Source organism: Protomyctophum bolini (genome assembly GCF_963924005.1).
Source record: "Protomyctophum bolini genome assembly, chromosome: 19".
In the NCBI taxonomy this organism is placed as follows: domain Eukaryota; kingdom Metazoa; phylum Chordata; class Actinopteri; order Myctophiformes; family Myctophidae; genus Protomyctophum; species Protomyctophum bolini.
Window position 1 is genome coordinate 36,511,858 of NC_137880.1, and position 24,018 is coordinate 36,535,875.

At 41.9% G+C, this 24,018-nt stretch overlaps 1 protein-coding gene across 1 annotated transcript in view; it reads left to right on the forward strand.

Moving 5' to 3' along the window:
* Positions 1-24,018, forward strand: part of pinx1 (PIN2 (TERF1) interacting telomerase inhibitor 1) — a 231,501-nt gene that overhangs the window by 49,901 nt on the left and 157,582 nt on the right. The gene's annotated exons all lie outside the window — the stretch shown is intronic.

The window sequence follows — 24,018 nt, forward strand, 5'->3', positions numbered from 1 at the left end:
AAAAAGAAATTCTTCTCTTTTCGATAAAAGGAATTTCAGAGCTCCGGCTTTTGACAAATCCTGGAGTCTGGCTGGTCTTCCTGCGTTTTTTGGGAACCGTTGAGTCGTGCTTCTTGTAAAGAGGATGTGGTGCAGGAGCGGTGTTTCCTGGCTGATAAGGGGAAAAGCCTCTCCGTGTCAGGATGTTTGGGCCCCGGCTGGGCCCCGCATTAAAGTGCCAGAGTCGGGGAAGCTAGGGGACCTGCTGTTCAGCTGCATGGGGGCGGAGGGGGGGGGAGGAAACGCTGCCTTGCTGATTAGCATCTTACTCACCCTGCATGCCGCCATGTTTTCGGGAGAGGCTTTGTGCCTTTGTCGACCTGGCCTGATGCACCTTGACCACACACACACACACACATACATACACACACACAAGCACACAAGCACACATTCACCCTGCAATCTCTGTCTCTCTCTCTGTGTATGTAAATCGCTCTGGATCAAGAGCGTCTGCTAAATGCCTAAATTGTGTCTTTCTCTTACTCTTTCTATCTCACTCTATCTCTCTCTCTCACACGCACGCGCACACACACACACACACACATACACACACGCACGCACACACACACACACACACACACACGCACACAATACTCCAGTAGAAGTGAATTTAGAAAAGTGTGTGTCTGTGACGTGACGTCCTCACTTCCAGCCACACAGAGGGTGCTTTCATGATGCCACCTTTGCGACAACACTTAAGTGTTGTGAACGGGAGTAATATGACCAAAAGAATGACAACATTTATCATGTGCCATATTTATATATATATATATATATATATATATATTGCGGCCGTGTGACACATTGTGTTCATTTCTTTGGGGTTAGATCATTACCCTTTGTGTCTGTAGGGGGTGGGATACTCTGTGGAGGGTCTCTTTGAGCACCATCATGTTTTGGATATGGGGGGGGGGGGGGGATGGGGGGTAAGCCCCAGGCATGATGTGTATGGAGGAGGGGGGGTGGGGGGGGTCTTTGGTTCAGCAGCAACCCCAGAGTCATCAGGGTCAGGTCAGGGTTGTTTTTGCGACAGACTCCCCTTGGTAAAGAGTAAAGACTCCCTGTAATGTCTCGGCAATCAACAACCGCCATGCCCCTCAGGGTAGGGCATTGTAGCACAGAGACAAGGACAAAGACTCAATCATCAACACTTCACTACTTAAGAAAAGACTCACAGGGATACGAGCCGCAGGATCTGTGTGAGTGTAGAATGTGTTATTGAGGCGCGTGTTTGCATCTTTTTGCTCCTCTAGCCATCATGTGCTTAATGTTTGATGCCTGTGTGAACTGTGAACACAAACATTGGCTTATGATTGGCTGATGATCACCCCATATCGATGATTTGATTGGCTAAGCAAAGTGCATACTCTATAGAGGGTATGCGCGTAACATCATCATCATACCCGGAAGTTATGCAGGAATGCATGACTTCCGGTAGCAAAAAAGTAGCAAAAAAACTACTTTCTGGCCTTGACAGCCCATACATCCACACAGAAAAGTCATATTTGATTGCATTAAATGACTTTAAACAACATTAAATTTACTTTGTCACTCACTTTCCCACTCAATTTGCCTACACTCGATCTGCCATTCACTTTATGCATGCGCATACCCTCTATTGAAGATAAAAGTGAGGGCAGAAAAGTGAAGACGCCAAAAGTGATGATGTATGATGATGACTTCACTTTTAATGCCTGCGTGCACAAACAGAAGTGATTCTAAAGGCTCTCATAGTCTAGATTTCCGGTGGTGAGGTGACCACCGCTAGGGTGGTGAGCTGACCACCGGAGCTGAAATAACGTTGAGCGGTGGTGAGTAAAAACAGAGAGAAAGGCTGGGGCGGTGGTTTTCTCTTCACTGCGGCTTATGACGTCATGTTGTAGTTCGGTGGGTGGTCACCTCACCACCGGAAATCCAGACTATGAATGAGCCTTTACAGTAATACCAGTACCAAGCATATATAGCACCGTTCATACATTTAGGGGGATTCTGTAGATATGTCTCATTCATTTATGTGACCTAATACTAGGCTATGCATCACTCAGTCAGTGTGAAGATTTTGGAAAAACAGAAGCACCGACATGACCAGTGATTCCATGTCCAAATGTTCATTCACATGCACGTTTCTGGGTGTATTACCTAATGCCTGCCCTTAGAATCTAGATCATGGAACAAAATACATTCTGTGGGGCTAGCTTGCACAAGCACCACTCTGCAATCTGTTGATCCAGTCTTTTAAGTTGTCGGGAAGTGAGGGCAAAACACTCAACTCGTCAGCCTCAATCCCTTCCTCCCTGAAAGTTGACTCGTCCTCACCATAACCTTTACTCAGAGAGTAGCTCTTGCCAAAAGCTGATGGCATAATTGTCTCCCGTTCCAGCATGAAATGCAATAAATCAACATTAGAGGAAGCCGAGGAATGGAGAATAATAACGCGTCAACAAATATAGTGACGTGGAAGTTTTTATTTCAGGCATCGCACTCTCATTCGACACATGCATGAGAAACACAACAATTTAGGATATTCCTTCCCCCCCAACACATTTTGGGGGATTTACAATATTGTTGTTCATAAGGCCATAGGCTGAACAAACAAATGGGGAGCCCCCCTCTCTTGTTATTTCTCTCTGATTGCCGTCTGGCGTAGCTCCAGTCTCAGGTCAGGCTTGTGGAATGAGGCTGTCAGGTAGTCTGTTATGCTTCCCTTTTCCGCCTCTGCCGTCATGTCACATCCCTGGGCAAACAAACAACTCTGGCCGTCCGACTCAAACGGTCAAACCGTCGAGCCACAGCAGTAGGCCTACACACACACACGAGTATATCAGTGCATGTGGACGAAGGGCCGGCCCAGGCTCTTCCACAGCTGTGTAAAGTATTAGCTGCCTGTAGGGACGAGGTGAGCAGCACTGATCACTTAAATGCCATGTCCTCCGGAGACACGGAGGAGGCCGGCTGTCGGCTCAGCAACACATTGCGTTCCATGATTCACGTCACGCTTTTGCGGTTGGTAATTTCCGAGGTAGATGCCGATGACGTCCATTGCTTTTTAACTGTAGGTCAGGAGGAAGTGAGTGTTTTGCTATGGCAACATGAAGTCCAGCATACAGTGTGAGACAGCTAGGGTGACAAATGAAGTCCAGCATACAGTGTGAGACAGCTAGGTTGACAAGTGGCAAACATCAGAAGGAAATAATATTTACTGATAATTCAAATACAGATTATTTCTGAATGGAAACAGCTATGCTCATATTGCTTGTTTTAATATATAATAGATTATGCTGCACTTTAGAAACCATGATGAGCAATGATTAAGTATAGTTCCTACGATTGCACTCTTACGATCGACCTACAGTCGCAAAAAAGCTAAATGCATTTCCACTACATTCTGTGAACTTTAGACCTATAAAACTAATATAAGTTATTTGTGGCACAGTTACACCAATATAACAATTAAATGCTGCAGGAGTGCATTTCCAGTTTGGAGTGCAATACAGCAGCATAATAACCTGTTTACAATTTGTACTTGGCTGCAAAACTGGCCAAAGGACGAAAAGAAAGGAGGAGAAAAAAAAAACATATCTCACAGCAAGGGATTATTGGGTGCAGCTATTCTCCGTCTCATTGTGGCTCGACAACAGGCACGGCGCGCGGTGGCAGGCATGGCGCGTATGTTGTCGGCCGAAAGAATGGACCAGACTCAACGAGGGACAGGTGCCATGTGGCAGAGGATGTGCGGGGGGGGACACAGATGGGGACCCCTGGAAAACTTGGGGGACCGTGTGAGCAGCCAAAAGGGCCCCCGACCTGTTACCTGGTGGTTGGTGAATGCTGCATCTGAACAGCATCCGGCACCTGTTCTAAGCAGATATACAGGCGACCAGCAGCAGCAACACAGAGGGAGTCCAGCACGGACTGCACCATGCCAAACCCAAGGAAGGAGAAAAGGGCTAGATTTCCATTCGCCCATAAAGAGCAGCTTGATTATGAAAAATCTGCACTGGCTGAAATGCTTGCTGCGCTACTGCTGTAGCTATGTACTGTATGAGCAGGAAGAAGGGGAAAAAAATCAATAACCGGGGCGCTCGATTCTTTCCCAAAAGTACTTGTTTATTTTAGGATTCACTCCTTTATTCCTTGCAAGAAATGTGTCTGTGAGACTTCAATTAACTTAATTATACACTAATGAGATACTGATTAGATGTGGGTTGTGTTTTGCATGAAGATGCTCAATACAACAGAAGAAAAGGAAATAAGAAAATAGTGTATATATATTTTATAATATACTTTTCTGCAGCAATTTAACCACATTGTAACATTCCTACCCTGGGGGAGAACATTTTGATAACGGATCTACAAGCTCTCAAAGCAGTGCGTCATGAGCTTGAAGATTGGTTATTCCCACAAAGAGATATGGCGTAGAGACAAAAAACTAGTTTCCATGTGTTTGTTTGATTGATTGATTGAAATATTTATTAACAGTTTGCAGAATTACAGTACATTTCAAGCACAAACTCAATACAAAGACTGTGAACTGTGAGTGGACGACCCAATTAAGCATTACACTTGTTTAATGTTTACAAGAGGCTCCACCATGTTCAATTCATCAAAACATTTACAGAGACGTACAAATAGACACTTCTATATATAGTCAAAGAACAGAACAGGAATTCATCATAAAGGAGGTAAAAAAGGGAAAAGAAACATATACAGTGAGGGGAAAAAGGGGTTGGTGGGTGGGTGGGTGGGGGGGATTCAGTGTATTGTCTAACCAGCCGCTTTGCAAGCAGCATGGTCAAAAAAGGAGAGGGCCGAATACAGAGCCCTGGGGGACCCCCGGTCAACTAGGTATATATAGGGTTTAAGTGGTTAATACTTTTGAAACAATTGATGCTGTTCCGCACATGTCCTATTTTTTACATGCTGACCTGCATTGGTCTGTGTTTGATGGCCATGCGTTGCACTGGTGGTGCATGCAGCAGCTAGAGAGAGCTGTGCTTTGTTTGGGACCACGCTGCTGCACATTCTCCCTGGGGTGGTGTAACTCTCCACTTCAACGTGGAGGAGGATGTTCCTATTGTGCTTCCTAATTGCAACGTGGTTGTTCCATTTAACCCATCTTTGGCGGGAACCCCCTGTTGGTGTTTTATTTAAGCATTGTGTTATGCTTTATAGCTGTTGAAAAATAGCAGCTCTACAAGCTCATAGCGTGGCACCGAGTGCCACGCTATGAACTTGTGTAGGTCTGCTATTTTTTGAAAAATCGTGAAAATGTGGCACATATCTTTGAATATATATTTCAGAGCGAACATTTTTAACTAAAATATTGTCTTCTGGGGGGTTCCTGGAACTACATATTTTGAGATGGGGGTCCGTGGCCCGATAGAGATAATTCTGGGGGTCCTTGACATGAAAAAGGTTGAGCACCACTGACACATAGAAACATGGGTTTTACAGAAAAAAATAAATAAAAATTGTATCGATCTCAGTCCAAAATGGGTTAAGAGATAGAACATCGATCCTTATCTGTTCCCACTGTGACCTCGTATTGGTGGGCCAAATTGGAAGCTTTTTAACAAATCTATACGGTTATATATTTTCGATTGGGGGCGATAGCCGCTCCAATGCTTGGCTTTCAGAAATGACCTCATGTGGCAGTCGATCAAGTCTATGGGAAAAAAGTCGTTTGAAAAACAGCACCCAAACAGCACCCAAAATAAACAAGACCCCAGCCAGGGGGGGGCAGTGGCACAGGGGTAGAATGGCTGGATGGATGGTAACTGCAAGGTTCCCATTTCGAATATATATATATTACACACATAGCGTAAAAACCCCCAGGAAAGTGAATATTGTGTCCTGAAGATCAATAAAATAAGCTCTGGTTGCAAAAGGGTTGTAAAATCCTCTGGTAGCCACGCCCCCCTTTCCACACTCCACCTGCTGCAAACAAACAGACAGTCAGACAGACAGACAGACAGAGCTTATGTTTGTTAGTAAAAGAGTGAAATAAACCACTCATAATGTAACTTTACACCTCATGGAAGTTGAGTGGAGTACAGTCTGGGTTGTTAGGAAGTGAAAAGTGCTCAGTCACGTTTCAAATAGAAGCTAATCTTCATAACAAATGAAATTATTCTGCAGGTGAGTTAGCTACATGCTAAGTGTTAGCTCCTCTCGGAACCCTACATAAAGCTTTTATGAAATTTGATTGTCGCTTCAAAGTGTCAGAAACTTTACTACATTTGGGTTCTGCTTGTGGGGCTAGCTAAGTGTGTGTGTGTGTGTGTGTGTGTGTGTGTTTATTGTTTATTGTTTATTGAACGGATCCCCATTAGCTGACGCCGTGGCGACAGCTAATCTTCCTGGGGTCCATATAAAATACAAAAAAAAAAATACATACGGTAATTACAAATACATTCAACAGAGTTAAATACATGAAAATTCATAATTACAATTTATTCTATAAAATTAAATGCAACATAATGAGAATAACATTATGGTCATGTGGTCAACTGTAGCAAGTGTTCCTTTTAAAGCATATTTGAAAGATAATGTATGTATGTTGTGTTATGTTAATGTGAGGTGGTATTATGTTCCAAAATGATATTGAGCGATTCTGGTGTTATGATTATGTCTGTCACTTGATTTTAATAACTGTTTGAAAAAGTAAAAGTAATCTGGTGTGTGTGTGTGTGTGTGTGTGTGTGTGTGTGTGCGTGCGCGTGTGTGCATGTGTGCGTGCCATGGGTAATACATTTATAGATAGAATAAATATACAGATAGGCCTATAATGTTTTGTTTGGGGTGTCACAGCACCAAATCCTTGTTTGAAACTGTTTAACCAATGATGGTTTAATTGAAAGTGACATTGGATCAAGTGTTACAACCTGAATTGTACATCAAGATTTCTATCTCTAAATTTATTTCAAGGCAATAGCAGTCCTAGCCCCTTTCGGCAACCTCGGTTACCTTTTCTGAATTTTGGACGGCAGTGACGTCACCTAGGGCCCCCTCCTTCCAGGTTATTCCACTCTCCATAGGAATGATAGTACGCAGCTTTACCACTGTCTGTTCACAGAGACCTGCAGGGTCACTTTATAGTGTTGATGATATAAAACTAACTTTAGGTAGGCCTATATATGTACATTTGTACACCTATGTATACTATAGGCTGTGTTAACTTGTGACAGGATACTGTCCGGAGGAAACCTCATGACTCCATTTTTGAGGATTTTAATTCCCCCCCCCCCATAAATCAGTGCTATTGAACACCCTTTATGTCTCTGTGTTGTTTCGAAAATATTGAACCATTGGATAAAACCTCTTCAAACTGTCTGCTAAAACAGCTAAGTCCACCACCTCTCTCCTTCTCATGCAAGTAATTGACACTATCTAATGTCACACCAACTTTGATGAGGCAGTATTGCATCATTTACAAATATAAGGTTTTATTAATTTCCTTAAAAAATTATATTTTTAATTTCCTGAAAAATGAACGTGTATGTTTGTCTGCTGTTGCTAGTGAGTTGTGACAAGGTACGGTGTACAGTAGGCCTGTACATGTGGCTCCTGGTCAGCTCACTTTCTTTCTTTGTACCTTACCTACTTCTACTCAAAGCTTATGGTGTCTCTCTCAACCTGCTCCACAGGTACACGAGCCAGGGTGAAGACCCCAGAGTGACGCCCAAGCTCAGCTTCTTCTCAGCCCTGAGTCCGTTCTCCTGTGACATGCTGTGAATGAATGCTGGACCCTAGAGAGCCTGCCCTAAATCCCTGACCACTCCACTACACCAGAATGCAATGTTTATAGTACTAAACATCCAAGGCTGAGTGAGAAGATGGCAGCTAAGGAGAATGAGGCTGGTCGGTGCCATTGATACTGGGAGGAAAGTACTGGCCAGCTAGCCAGATGAATGGAGATGACATGGAGACGCTGCTGGAGGGCCTCATCATGAACTACAAAGACCAGGAGGCTCTATCTCTCTATCCGTGGGTTTGGGTTCCACAGTTTGACCCTGGCATCACTTACACTACTGATGAAGTCAAGTAGAATACGGCCCAAGGTAGGAACTTTGTCTTTTGTTTCTTTGCTGCTTTTGTTGCATGCTGTGTGTGTACAGAGCGTCGCAGGGCGGGACCGTTCATTTTCCTCATAGACTTTTCAAAATGTATTTATTTATTTAAAGACGTTTACGCCGCAGACAAACTCTTGTCGTGATAAATCATGACTGTCTATGTGGAAAATGCATTGGGAATTATTTACTGGGCCTGGTGTCGTCATGAAAGGGTGCGGGACTGCAACGCTCTATACTAGTGTGATTTAAGCTGGTGTACTATTACTTGGGAGCGGCGGTGGCTGAAGGGTAGAGTGGTCTGGATGATGGTAACCGCAAGGTTGCCATGCAGTTCGAACCCGGGTTCCCCCAGAGTTAGTGTCGAAGTGTCCTTGAGCAAGACTCTGCCTGAACATGAGCATGGTTTCTTCCGCCATCGGTGTGTGAATGTGTGTGTGAATGTAATACAAAATCTACGTAAAGCGCCTTAGATAAAGGCGCTATATAAATGCACCATTTACCATTTATTTACCATTTTTGCTTTCACTGTTTGGGACCCAATGACTGGGTGTCAATGAAACATGAAACGGTAACTGTTTGTGGCTCTGCCGACCGGAAGTGCAGTATAGCACTAACCAAGATAATTAATTAATTAAAATACAACCCTGTGTGCATGGCACTGGTGTGTTTGCTCAACATGCATCCTGCGAAGCAGACACACTAATGGTTCTGACGAGTGATGGTATAAGTTTAGCTGTCTGAGAAAACCCATTTAACAGCTACTGTAGACGATAGACATACTGTAGCAAAAGACAACATGATCCAGAGACTCAAATAAATCCTTTAATACCATTCTACCTCACGGTTATTGTGTCAAAAACGTTTCTCATAGACACCAGTAGTCCAGTAAAGAAATGATTAATGAATCGAATTGAATTTCACTTTCAGTTCACTTCTTTCAATTCGTTTTAACTATATAAATGGAAATAATGTGTATACATATGGTAGCTCTCGGTCTCTGAGTGGCTTTAACCATGGACGTATAAAATTATTAAAATACACGATGAGTGAGGAATGATGCGAGTATACCCTATACTGTACCCTAGATTAGAACAACAAACCTACAGTATGTACAGTATACTTCACAAGTGTTCCTCAGATGAATCACGTCAGCCGTGGGGTGGCACGTACCACACAACAGAGTTTCCGTTGCCTTGATGTTGCCATGTTTACACTCGGTCTTTCTGTCGGGTAAGAAAGAATGCTGTGCTGAGTGACCTTGACAACGTGTCACTCTGGCCTTATTTCCACACTCTGCCCCCCCCACCCCCACCCCCCCCCCCCCCCCAACCCACATTATGGGCTAGAATATGTCGGGATGTTGTTGATGTCTGAGCTTGAAGGAATCCCTTCCTGCTGCACGTCTCATTTCCTTAACCCATTCTGGACGGGAACCCCCTTTCGGTGTTTTGAAACGGAATTATGTTATACTTTAGCTATTGAAAAATAGCAGTTCTACAAGCTCCTACGAGCTTGTAGATCTGCTATTCTTTTGAAAAATCGTGAGAATGTGTTGCAAATCTTTGAATATATATATATTCTTTCAGAGCGAACATTCTTTAACTCAAATCTTTGCTTCTGGGCGGGGTCCCTGGAACAACATATTTTGAGATGATGGTCGGCGGCCAATTACATATATTTTTGGGGGTTCCTTGACATGAAAGTTTTTCAGAAAACTGTCAGGATTTAGAAGGCATTATTTTGTAGAATCGTTTTCTCAGGTCTAAACGAGTTAAAGACTTAACATCAAAAATGAGACACGCGGAAATGACTCACACAGTCGTCCCCAGAGTTCGGACACTTCAACTGAAGGATCATGTTGACAGGTACAAAACAGGATATGAGCTACGTATATACTGTAGGCCCGTGTTTTTTTTCTTCGTATGGGTGACTAGTGGCTCAGGAGGTAGAGCAGATCGTCCAACTTTCCCTGGGTCGGCGGTTCAAATCCCGGCTCCTCCTGACCACATATCGAAGTGTCCTCTTGGGCAAGCCACTGAACCCCACATTGCCTCCAATGAGTCGGTCGGTGTGAGCTTCATGCCACCGTCGGTGTGTGAATGTGGGAAGTGAGGACGCTGGTCGTCCACTGTTCGCCGCTTCACCTCCCAATGTATGAAATGAATGAACCATATTTGTAAAGCGCACTTCTAAATGTTGATTAGCTGAAGTGAAAACTGCAGCAGATCATCTACAGTGTAAATATTTCCACTCGACAAGCAGTTAGTCTAAGATGGAATCAGCAATTTGTCACAAAGGTACAGAAAATCTGAATGCTCAATCTAATATTTCACTTTCAGTCTCCCTGGGCTCCACCTCTCACAGAATGGAACACATGATCTCTCTCTGACTCTCTCTCTCTCTCTCTCTCTCTCTCTCTCACACTCTCTCTCTCTCTCTCTCTCTCTCTCTCACACACACACACACACACACACACACACACACACACACACACACACACGTACAACATTCACTTGTGGACTTGACCGTGTAGTTTAGGGAAAATTTGCATTTGCAAATTATTACATGGTTTGCACTTTCAAAGGCCAGCTTGCAGCCCAAGGGGTTTGGAACTATATACAGTAAAAGAAACAAAAAAACTCCCATTAATTAGAATGACTTTTGGCCTTGTGGGCTAGAGACCCTGCGCCGTTTGCATGCTGACCAATTTCTGCTTAGTATTATGAGTAATAAATAATCCTATGGTCACAAAGCCATCATAAAAACATTAATTATTAGGAACATATTTAAAGGAGCCCTGGATGTAATTTTAGTCTAGTCTAACATCACCCCTAATAGTACTGTAGATGCTATCAATAATATATATTCATAAATGTGAAGGATTGGTTTTCATTCAAACCCCTTCAAACCATCCATCTTGCCAGCAAGGTGATACCTAGGTGACACTTCCCATAGACGGCCCATTCATCCAAACAGAAAAGGGGCGACTGTGGCTCAGGAGGTAGAGCAGGTCGTCCAATGATCCATGGGTCGGCGGTTCGAATCCCGGCTCCTCCTCCTGTCTACATGTCGAAGTGTCCTTGGGCAAGACACTGAACCCCAAATGTCTCCCGATGTGCTGGTTGGTACCTTGCATGGCTTCCGCCGCAATCGGTGTATGAATGGGTGAATGTAATGCATAATCTATGTAAAGCGCCTTGGATAAAGGCGCTATATAAATGCACCATTTACCATTTCCTCTCTAATTATATTAAACAACATCAAAATCACCAACATTGCAGTTGTAGGGAATGCTTTCTGTCAAGAAATTCCTTGTAGATGATTTTTTTCTAAGTGCTGGAGTTTGGAAGCGCTCGTTGACTATCACTCAACGGCCCATGCGTACCACCTGATTTGAATGTGCACATAATGCAGGAGGTTGCTTTACAAATAATGAGCGCTTCCATACTCTGATACTTAGAAAATAATCATCTGCAAGGAATTTCTTGTTTCTCATAACATGTCTACGGTGGATTTTTATTAAACAAAAAATGTTACAGATTGAAAGAGGATAATCCAAGCTTTCCCTACAGCTGCAATGTTGGTGATTTTGATGTTTAATATAATTAGATAGGACTTTTGTTTGGATGAATGGGCTGTCTATCGGAAGTGTCACCTAGGTATCACCTTGCTGGCAAGATGGCTGCGGTCTGAATGGTGTTCAGCCTCAGTGTTGTTTTTGGCAGCAATTTTAGTTTTAGTCATAGACAGTCTCTTCAATAGTTTTCCTTTAGTTTTAGTCACATTTTAATCACCTGGAATGTTTTAGTGTTTGTCTAGTTTTAGTCGACTAAATCTACAGTTGATTTAGTCGACTAAAATTTATTTTGGCGAGCCCTTGATGTCGTCGTAATGACAGATAAGAGCAGGGTGAGGTGACTATATTCGACTATAATCAAGGGAACCCCCCCTAACTTCAGGACATGATCAAACCCCACAACAATTAACTGCTTCCAGCTAACGCACTGCTTCCCTAAAACACACTGGCCAAGCATCCTAGAGACCTAGACGATGCTCAGACTGACGGACTCACTCCCCATTTTTCACCGCAGTCTGAAAACTCACCTCTTCAGACTCCGCCTCACCCTCTATAGCAGGGGTGGACAACTGGCGGCCCGGGGGCCACATGCGGCCCCCACCTTCACGTAATGCGGCCCGCATGTTAATATCAGAATACTGATATAGTATTGATTTCAGCTGTTACAATTCCAAACTCCGCTTTAATTACTTAATTTTTGTGTCCAATGTAGTTATGTTAACAGTTCAGAAAGTTAACATAACTATAACTAAATGCATTTGAAATTCAATAAAAACTTTACTTTCAGGATTCCAATTCAAAAATAACAAAACATTATTCAGGTTTTCAATTCAAATATAGCAAAAATTGCTGATCTTCAAGTTCAAAACGCGTCGCATTTTGAACTTGTAGATAGGCTATTTTTGCTACGACAGTAATATGCACTGTGGCCCTCTGGAGTGGGTGTGGAAATATGTTGGCCCTCGCCATCGTCAAAGTTGCCCACCCCTGCTCTATAGCACTCCTCTTCCCTTCTTCTTGTCGTCCTTTTTGATTGATGCTAGTTATACTACATACAGTGTGCCAGGGCTGCCAACTTTTCAGAAAACCTTGGGAGTGAAATTTCGCTGGTACGAACACACTAACACAGCAAACTTTCCAGTAAAGTATTTACAGCCGTTTCCTCAGTTTCATAACTTCAAACCCCAACCATTTCAAAAGAATGTTTTTTGGCCACCAAAGGGATCGCTGACCTCATGGCCAGGGGCCAAAACCTCAGTATTTTCAACAATGTGGTGATATTAAGTGAGGGAGGGAGGGAGGGACATAGCCTACATTCTTCTAGCCCGCAGGGGGTATCAAACTATTTCATGTCATGGACCCCCAAATTGACTTAGGTATTAGTATTATCGTTAGGAAATGGACCCGGTGTCAAATCATTTGATGAACCGGGCGGTGAAGACAGCTGACTATGGATTTGTACCGTGACTATGGATTTGACTATGGATTTGTACCATGACAATGAATTTGATTTGACCTCCAAGCCAGTTCAATTAAGTATAATCAAGTATAATCGGCTTTTACGGCATGGGTTATACTTATACACAGAGGGGAATTCTTTCAACATGAAATGCTGCATTAAAGAATGGGGCAATTCTCTGGATTGTTGCCTTCGAGTATATGGCATGGAGACGGGGCATTAAGTGTTTTTTCACCATGGTAAATGCTGCATCCATGGTCTGGAGGGCACTTTGTATACCGATGGGTAAAAGGGCAGGTGATCGCAGCCCCCTTTCATGTGTGCACGTGCCTAACCCTGGCCACATATACTGTATGCTGTACTACAATGCGAATGCTGCCAGAAGAGCTTAATTGATACCTACGCAAAGAGAGAAAAATACAAGCAACATGGTCGTCCAACTGCAAAAGTTACATAACAGCTAAATGGTGCACCCGGGAATTAAGGCACAAGTGCTAATGGTCAGGAGAAGGATCTGAGGAAATTTACATTTGTTTTGTGGTTTGCTGATCTACATGTTTTTGTGTTTTTTCACTATGGTGTTTTTAGTGATATTCATATCTATTCTGCAAATCCTTACTAACTTTAGATGTCTATCAAACTTCCAAAAAAAGGACTCAAAGTTTCCCACTTGAACAACTGTAGTCTGTAGTTGCTTGAAGTTCGTTGAAAGTATGGTGGCTCCATTTTTTAAGTAGCTTGCTACATGTTCCTTAGGTTCAAATCCCAGTAAGGTTGGCCTATACTCTTTATTACAAATAATGTTTTGATAATAATAATAATACTTACACAAGGAAAACTGTGATGAAAAACGGAGCATGTGGCTCACAGTTCTCTCTCTACAACTCCCCTCTCCCCCTCCTCTCTCTCTCTCTCTCTCTCTCTCTCTCTCATTAGCAGGCAACAGTGCAGCACTATCTCTCTCTGTTTCTGGCACAACAGTGCCCCTACTGGTACTAATAGTCATACTGGTGCTCATAGTCACATAGGTGGGTTAACGTCACATAGGCGAACACATAGGTATAGGTGAACACGGACATTGCTGTTCCTTGGAGTGGTTGCACCACTCAATAATTGACCAGTGACTGCAATAAATGTAGGTATTATACTCTGATACAGTACATGAATTGGCCCGTAGCACAGGCTAAACTTATGTCATTTAGATTTATAATTAGCATTTTATTAGATTTATAATTTAGCATTTTATGTTGGAGAGATATCATGTTCTTAGCTTGCTTATGATTCTTGATGACTATATATCTATGTATGTATTTGATCACATTATGTATTTGATTGTATTTCTCAATTTATATTTGATGAATTACCTTGTATCGCTCTCGCTTACTGTAAATCGCTCTGGATTAAGAGCGTCTGCTAAATGCCTAAATTGTAAATTGAATTAGGTTAGGTTGAGCACATGTGCTTCGCTAAGAAGCCCCGCGTCTTTGTACAGCAAGGGAAATAAATGAACCAACCGAGCAGCGCTCTTCTGCCCTTCATTATTCAACACGAGGCTAAATATATATATCGGCAAACATCTCCAGAGGTTTTGGTTAAATCCATGATAAGTAGTAGGTGGTGACTTGTTCAGCAGGTGGTGGCCAAGTCACCGTGGGATTGTGTAAATTGGATAAGTGGTTTAAGCGGCTAGGGGTCCCTCCTGTGTTATATTTATCCTCTGTGTGCAGCGCGTGTCTTCTTTACTGCAGTGCTGTGTGCTCCATCATGACAGTGTTTTGTTAACGGGTCAAAAGTACAACTGGATGGATGGATATCCATCCATCCATCCAGTTGTACTTTTGACCTGTGGGTGGATGGATGCATGGTCCAGGATGGATGCAGGAAAAACAGGCCACGTAGAACATTGGTTTTCAACCCTTTTTCATATCGAGGCCCATTATTTATTGGGTACTTGAGCCACGGAAACACCATTTGATGTTGTCGTTAGACAAGATTTTGTCCACAATTCCATGCTGTATGGATGTTGGTACCATTAGGAGAGATAACATGATGTTGGTACCATTAGGAGAGACAACATGATGTTGGTACCATTAGGAGAGATAACATGATGTTGGTACCATTAGGAGAGATAACATGATGTTGGTACCATTAGGAGAGATAACATGATGTTGGTACCATTAGGAGAGATAACATGATGTTGGTACCATTAGGAGAGACAACATGATGTTGGTACCATTAGGAGAGATAACATGATGTTGGTACCATTAGGAGAGATAACATGATGTTGGTACCATTAGGAGAGATAACATGATGTTGGTACCATTAGGAGAGATAACATGATGTTGGTACCATTAGGAGAGACAACATGATGTTGGTACCATTAGGAGAGATAACATGATGTTGGTACCATTAGGAGAGACAACATGATGTTGGTACCATTAGGAGAGATAACATGATGTTGGTACCATTAGGAGAGATAACATGATGTTGGTACCATTAGGAGAGATAACATGATGTTGGTACCATTAGGAGAGATAACATGATGTTGGTACCATTAGGAGAGATAACATGATGTTGGTACCATTAGGAGAGATAACAGGCAAACGTTGAATTGTGTAGACTTCTTGTAAATTAAGTGATGGGGGTAAAGTAGCGATGCACCAACCATCAAGACAGCTTGGAATTGTGGACACAGTCTTAGCCAACGGCAAGTCTTGGGTCTGAGAGGCTTATACATGTCATCAAATGGTGGTCAAACGCAGACTAAATAATGGGCCTCGATGTGAAGACGGTTGAAAACCACTGCTCTGCTTTAGTGTGCATCACAGACAGCATAGCGCATGTGCAAATGCGTCTGAGTTAATGTCTGAGTCATTAATCTAAGAACAGAACAGAACAGAACAGAACAGAACACAACAGAACAGAACACAACAGTGCGTAGCCTGATGGCTGCTGGCCAAGACCAAGGCCTCACTAAGTTTGATGTTACTATAGCTTAGAAACTAATTAGACTAATTAAACTAATTAGTCCACTATCTAGCGACCAACTCCAACTACAGAGCTATAGCAACCAACTCAAAACAACACATTAGGCTTCATCTTTGCGTTGCTCAAATCTTATTTCACTTGTATTGCTCTTAATTTGTCATTTACTGTAAGGGTTCCTACCTTGTAGGAACTTGCAGCTTGTACACTAATTGGTCCTGATAATTAACGAAGTTACAGTTTAGGCATTTAGCAGACGCTCTTAATCCAGAGCGACTTTACATTAAGCAAGAACAAAAAACATGGCGTTAGTTACATACATAAAAACTAGTCATCATGAATCATACGTAAGATAAGAACCTAACATTGGAATGAAACTATTCATAAGTTAGACCCCCCCTCATCCCTTAGTATTAATCGTTTCTTTGTAACAGGTACACAGATGCTAGTGTAGATGCTTTCTAGATGGTATGTCATTTGTTCACCAGCTGATTATTTGTTCACCTGGTTATTTGTTCACCTAGTAGTGTAGGTCCTTTAAGGTATACTATATGTATCTAAATAGCTGTATGCTCTCTTCTTTTCCACAGGTTTATCTGCTATCCTTTTTTTTCACTGTTTTGTTTATTCAAGATTCAGGGTATACAGTAAATCAAATGACAGTATATGTGACACACCCATATGAAACATATAAAAGATAACAAAATGTTGTGAGTCCATACACAAAATATTGTGGTAGCATGAAATAAAAATAGGAAAATAAAAAGTTGCATAGTCCTATGCTAACATGGAAGCGACACTAATACAAACCACATATTACCTGAATCAAGTTTTGAAACGAAAACAAGACAAACGTATGACAAGACAAGACATGGCATGGTCATTGGTCACCCAAAACATAATAGACGTGGTAGTGCATCCACACATGGCTCCTAATAATAAATATACTGAACAACCCAGCTGCGTCGGGAATCTCAGATTCGCATGCTCAGATCCAGGATTAAACTCATTCAATCTGGAATTGCTTAGTTGGAACTGCAAGTTATTTACTAGTGCGAGGAAGGGGCCCCATGTTTATCTGCTATCCTATAGTTAAGTTGTAGGCTACTGTCACATTTATCTGTTTTCTTTGCGCTCTTATTTACTTGTCCACCTACCCTGTTGTCGGTTGACTAGAGTTCAGGCCATATTTACTCCAATCTTGCACTTTCATAGTTGCTCTGGATAAGAACATGGGCTGATAAATGCCCCAAAAATGCCCAAAAACAAACAAAAGTAATGCCACCAAGAGGGCACAGTGTCCCACCATGTGCTGCACGTGTGGGCTTGAGGAAGAAAGAGCTTCAGAGCCTCCTGCTGTGACTTTGACTTTGACTTTGGTTGAGGCCGACAGACTGTTGTTGGTTCAGGTTGGCTTTTGGTTGATCCATACGTCAGACTGACACTGTGAGTGAACAAGCAAACACTTAATTGTCAACACCTTGTGATGAGCTACTGTATACAAATGGCTGAAGACCCAGTGGTGTCAAAATAACCAAGTAGATGTACTGTAGCAGATCTACAGTGTACCTTAGGTATTGTATTCAGTACGTTGTTTTATTCAAAATTGTGTAATAAGTGTAATAATCAGGAAAAGACCCTAGCTGTTCCCATGACACATTTTCAGCAACTTGCTTTGCTTGGAGTGACATATACTCACTACAGTGGCTCAGCAGGGGGACTGTGCTCCTTGTCAGTCCCGTGAGTCAGGGGTCAATAAATCTGCTCACCCCGAGCTATAGCTCCACCCCATGCATGCACATGACACGTCAAGCTCCTTAAAGGCCCAAGACAGACGGCGTGAGCGCCTGTGTTTGTGTATGAGGGAGTGGGCACTCTAGTGATTAAGCACTTCTGCTCGTGCTAGAAACTCCCGGCATCGGAGGGAGGGGTATATCGGGGCACTGCCGTCTGCAAGCCTGTGATAAGGAGGAGGAGACCCCCTTATACTGAATTCTTCTGTGGCAATTCCTTTGTTAACAAAAAAAAAGAGTCGGCCAACCCTGGATCACAGCATTAAGAATAGCTCGTAAAAGACCAGTGTATACTTACAGTTGTATTATATTATTGGTCTGTATTCTTATTTGTTTTTATAGACTGGTATATAATTGGGTGTGTTGTATTCTGCTAAATGTTGGACTCACTGGAGTCATTGATTTAAAAACATTAGTTAGATCATAATCTGAATCCTATACTGGGCAGAATATAGTTGTGCTGCTAATGCCCACTGCCTTTACTTTACTACATACATTCTCTGTTTGTTTATAGTTTATTTATAGACTTTCAGGCGCAGTTGGGGTCCTATGGGGAACGCCTATCTTAGGCGTGATCACGCCTAAGATAGGCGTTCCCCATATAGACGAAGCATTCCGCTCACTTACTTAAAGAACAATGGTTACTGAAGTAACCGTTCAGTTTCAGCATGTATGGTCATTTACAATTTGTCCTATAATTGAAATGGATACAGGAGATAATGCTTGCAGCAGTACATGCCTACTGTACCCACTGACACAGACACGCACGTACACAAAGAGAGAGAGAGAGAGAGAGACAAGATAGCAGAAGACAGAGATACAGTACATGCCGTGTTCTGTTCCATTACACATAAGACAATATGAGGTGGCAAAGAAAGTTGTAGGAAAATGACACAGTCGTGAGGCCAACGAGAGGCCAACTGGCCTCGCGTTGTGTGTCAAACAATGTGCCGCATTGGGAAGATGAAGTAAGCCACAGAGTTCCACTTTTTTTCCTACCGTGATTTGTTTGTACTTATTTTGTTTTGAATGTACTTTTATATTGCGTTTCCTTTGATGAATGCTTTATAATAAATAACCTTGCCTTGTGTTCCTGGTTAACATTTTGGCAAGTTGCAGACAGACAGTATCAATAACACTTGACATTCAAATAAATAAATTGAGAGAGAGAGATTGAGAGAGAGAGAGAGAGAGAGAGAGGCCTACATGAGTGGTGTGCTTTGTTGTTAAGCATTGAGAACTTGTAGATCAGCTATTTTCGGGGCACAACCCTGCACTCTTTAGCTATAGTGGAGATGTGGTGTAACGACATGGATTTCTAAACAAATTAGTTCAACGCTAAAATGCTGCGTTCAAAGTTCAGGAGACTTCGGGGGGAAAAAGCAATTCTCCTGAATGCTGCCTTCCGGCATGTAACGGAAAGGAGTGTCATTTGCATTTCTTTCACCATGTAGTAAATGCTGCATTCGTGGTCTGGAAAGGGCAGTTGTTTTTACAACTTAAGCCCCCTTTGATGTCTATGTGATGTGTGCACGCGTCACTGGTGCTGGAGCTATAGAGCATAGCACAGGTTCTACCTACCCCACACATGGAGCTATAGAGCATATAGTACAGGTTCTACCTTCCCCACACATGGACCTAGAGCATAGCACAGGTTCTATACCTACCCCACACATGGACCTAGAGAGCATAGCACAGGTTCTACCTACCCCACACATGGACCTATAGAGCATAGCACAGGTTCTACCTACCCCACACATGGACCTAGAGCATAGCACAGGTTCTACCTTCCCCACACATGGACCTAGAGAGCATAGCACAGGTTCTATACCTACCCCACACATGGACCTATAGAGCATAGTACAGGTTCTATACCTTCCCCACACATGGAGCTATAGAGCATATCACAGGTTCTACCTTCCCCACACATGGAGCTATAGAGCATATAGTACAGGTTCTACCTACCCCACACATGAAGCTATAGAGCATATAGTACAGGTTCTACCTACCCCACACATGAAGCTATAGAGCATATAGCACAGGTTCTACCTACCCCACACATGGAGCTATAGAGCATATAGTACAGGTTCTACCTACCCCACACATGGAGCTATAGAGCATATAGTACAGGTTCTACCTTCCCCACACATGGAGCTATAGAGCATATAGCACAGGTTCTACCTACCTCATGGCCACACATGACACATCTTCTGTGCATGGATTGATTGATCATAAGCACCTTAGCCTTGCACTGCATATGCAGAGTCACAAGCTTAGGGGTCACATGGTCAACAACAGTATAGGGTCAAACGTTCAATAAGATGGAGAGTATAGGCTGTGTGCAATGCAGATTTATAGGTGATGTATTTTTGTATAGATTCTAAATTGTACTTTTACTTTTATTTTGTTTGCTCTTTATACATTTTATGGAAACTAGAAAAAGTGCTCCTCGGAGAACCGGTCTCCATGACTATAAAGATAATTTTTACCGATTTGTGTGATATTTGGATATAATAATAAAAAAAATGTTTCACTTAGGTCGGCCTCCTCCACACGCACGCATGCACGGACGGACGGAATGCATAACATACCGGTACTCTCTCTAAAATAAAATATATAATAAAAAGGTTTGTAGTTATAGTAGCATTGTGCTATAACAAATAGCAGAATGGATAATCTTGCGACGGCATAATGTTGGATGCCTGTTAGATAAATGAGTATGAACAAATTAAAATAAATAAAGCATAGTGGTGCCAGAGTCAGCTGCACACGAAACAATGCAGTACTCAAGTTGTACAGTAGGGCTAATGGCCAAGGATCATAATGATAATGACAATAATGGCTGATCAGATCAGATCAGATCAGTGATGATATGGGACAGTCAGACATTGTGAATAGTCAAGTGTATTGGTTGACTGTGCCTTTATGCAGGTGAGGAGTACCGAGCCATGTGCAGATTGCTCTTAGTGCTTAGAGAGGCTTTGCATTATATCCTTAGCTTCCCAGGTACCTGATTAGAACGCCTGTTTCAGGAAGAGGGCTTTTGAACTCATTCACTCCTCCATTTGCTCACGTAGAAGACACGGGGAGCTAGGAGGAGTGTAAATGGGAGTTCATATTTCACCTTTCTCTGCTTTGGTGAATAGTGGTATCTTTTCCCAGAGCAGTCTTGTTCTCCTCTATGGTTTGGATAATGCCTGGGGGGGACTATGTAAGTATGCCATTTTAGTTTACAATGCTCTTGAAGCTGTATAACTTCAGTCTTGTTTTCTGGGTAGCAAAAGGGTATGCTATACGGAGAGATCAAAACAAAGGATCAAATCAAAAGGTCATCAAATCAAAGGATATAGCTTTACATGAGCAAATCTTATAGTGCTCATATCGGTAGGCTGCTGTTTTATTTTATCTCGAAAGTATAATCTCATGCTTCTAGAAATAAACGTGTTTTTGTTTTGCGCGATAGAGGTCAACCTTTACAATGACCTATAACTTTCTCTGCTATTTGCTACATACCGTCAGCATAACATATATATATATATATATATACTTTCCTTGCTCTGGTCATTTGACGTTCCTTGGGTGCAGCATTGCTACTGTATATATTTTATTTCTCCCTGCTTTATTGATTACTGGTACAAGAGGATAATAATAAACTTTATTTGTATAGCACCTTTCATACATAAATGTAGCTCAAAGTGCTTCACAGGGCAAAATAGAATACAATAAAACATAAGTAGTTAAAATGATAAAACAATGGCAAAGAACAAAATTGAATATAAGAACATAAAATAAATAAAAATAAATAAAAACAAATAAAAACAAATAAAATAATAATAAAAACACCACATGCAGCAAATCAGTCAGGGCAGGGTAGGAACGTGCAAATTAAAACTCAATTAAAAGCAATGTTGTAGAAGTGGGTCTTGAGCTGAGCTTTAAAAATGTCTACAGAGGCTGCCTGACGAAGGTACAGTGGGAGTTTGTTCCATGCCGACGGCCCATAGAAGCAAAAAGCTGCTTCCCCGTATTTTTTAGTTGCCATTTTTTTTGGCAACGCGAGCAGGCCAGCAGTGGAAGACCTTGAAGTTGATCTTCACCCGGTTATACCACCAAACCTACGATAATTATATGGCCTACTGAGTCGCTGTGGGTGGAAACCTTGTATGTCCAACACAGTTGCTTTGTTATTATTATAATATTTTAGTTAAAATAGTGAAAGTAGCTGATCTACCAGCGATGCAACGCCTCGTGAGCTCGTAGATCCTCTATTTTCACTACTTTTGTGTCGACACGCTTCTATGATTTTAGATGAAGTAAGACATTAATTTACGAAAAAACATAAAAAGTTCAAATATGGAGATGCAAGGTTTCTGCCCGACAACAGCGATATAATTATGATATATTTTACGAGCAACATTTTTTGTTTTGCAGTCGGTGTCCTGCAAAAACGAGAGAGATTGAATGGCCACTCAAATCTGATGATTATTTGCAACCAAGAATAACCTTTTTCTTAATGCTATAGAGGGTATGCGGCGCGCAGGCATAAAGTGAATGGCAGATAGAGTGACAAATAGAGTGGCAAAGTGAATGACAAAGTTAATTTACTGTTGTTTAAAGTCATTTAATGCGATCAAAGAGGACGTCTTGTTTGGATGTGGGCTAGAGGGCTGTCAAGGCCAGAAAGTAGTTTTTTGCCACTCAGTCGGCATTCCCGCATAACCTCCGAGTATGACGATGATGTCTCGTGCATATACCCTCTATTGGCGTTATCTAAGCCAAATGCAACTGTGCAGGCAATAGAGAGGTTTTAGCTAACCTAGAAGTAAACTGCATCAGGCACACAGAGAGAGAGAGGATACACGGCTAAATGCATAACACTACTCAAAACGGCATTTTTTTGCTTGTCTTGCTTTTCTGTGAGAAAGAAATCGGAGAAAAAAAACTTAAGCCGAACCTGTTGTTTATTGGTGTCAGTCAAGCTTGGCCTACTTAGCCATTTGAGGAGTTTTTAATTACTATGGATAGTGTGCTTATACCCTTTTTCATTGGACAACAATGGTTTATCTTTACCTCATCCCATTCTCTCAGTAAAGAACACACTGTGCATATTTACGTGAAATCTTGTGTGGTTATTTAGCAGTTAATCCTTGCATTATTGGCCAACGCACCTAAAAGAGCTGGTAAAGCATGTTATTTATCTCATTCAGGGCGGGAACCACCTTTTGGATTTTATGTTATACTTTAGCTATTGAAAAATAGCAGATCTACAAGCTCATAGCGCGGCACTCAGGTGCCGCGCTATGAGCTTGTAGATCTGCTATTTTTTTTATAAATCGTGAAAATGTGGCGCAAATCTGTTAATATATATTCTTTCAGGGCGAACGTTTTACCTCAAATCTTTGCTTCATATTTTCAGATGGAGGCCGTGGGCCAATTACATATAATCTTTGGGGTCCTTGACATGAAATAGTTTGAGAACCACTGACAAATAGAAACATAGTTTCATTTTTTTTATTTTTTAGAAAAGTAAGTGTCATGATTTAGAAGACATTAGAATCTGGTCTGGATGGGTTATTTCCTCCAGTGACAGGCACACACATCATGGCAGTACCCACCATTCCCACTCTGCTGGCACTGGCACTGGCAGGCTATAAGCGCATTATTATAAGTGACTTGGAGGATTTATTTGTGGCTCTGTCCTCATTATCCTTGTCTTGATCTACTCGCTGATCCTCTCTTAAGCCAGAATATATGGGTGTCCATGCCATGTGCACCACTGTTTTATTCTTCTTTATTTCATTTTATTTTTTTTACATGTGATTATTATATTCAGAATGCATATCGGGCATTCTGAATCTGGATATATTAGTGTGCAGATTTCCAACAAATATTTTAACCTTATAAACTAAATATAAAAATATATATTAGAACAAATACAAATAATAATACACGGCCTTTTTGTGTTGTTAAACATGCATGGGTACCGTAGACATAATAATTTAGACAAGGGGTTTTCAACAGGTGGTCCGTGGACCACTGGTGGTCCGTGGAGGTATTGCATGTGGTCCCTGACCATGCATTTAGCAATGTAGC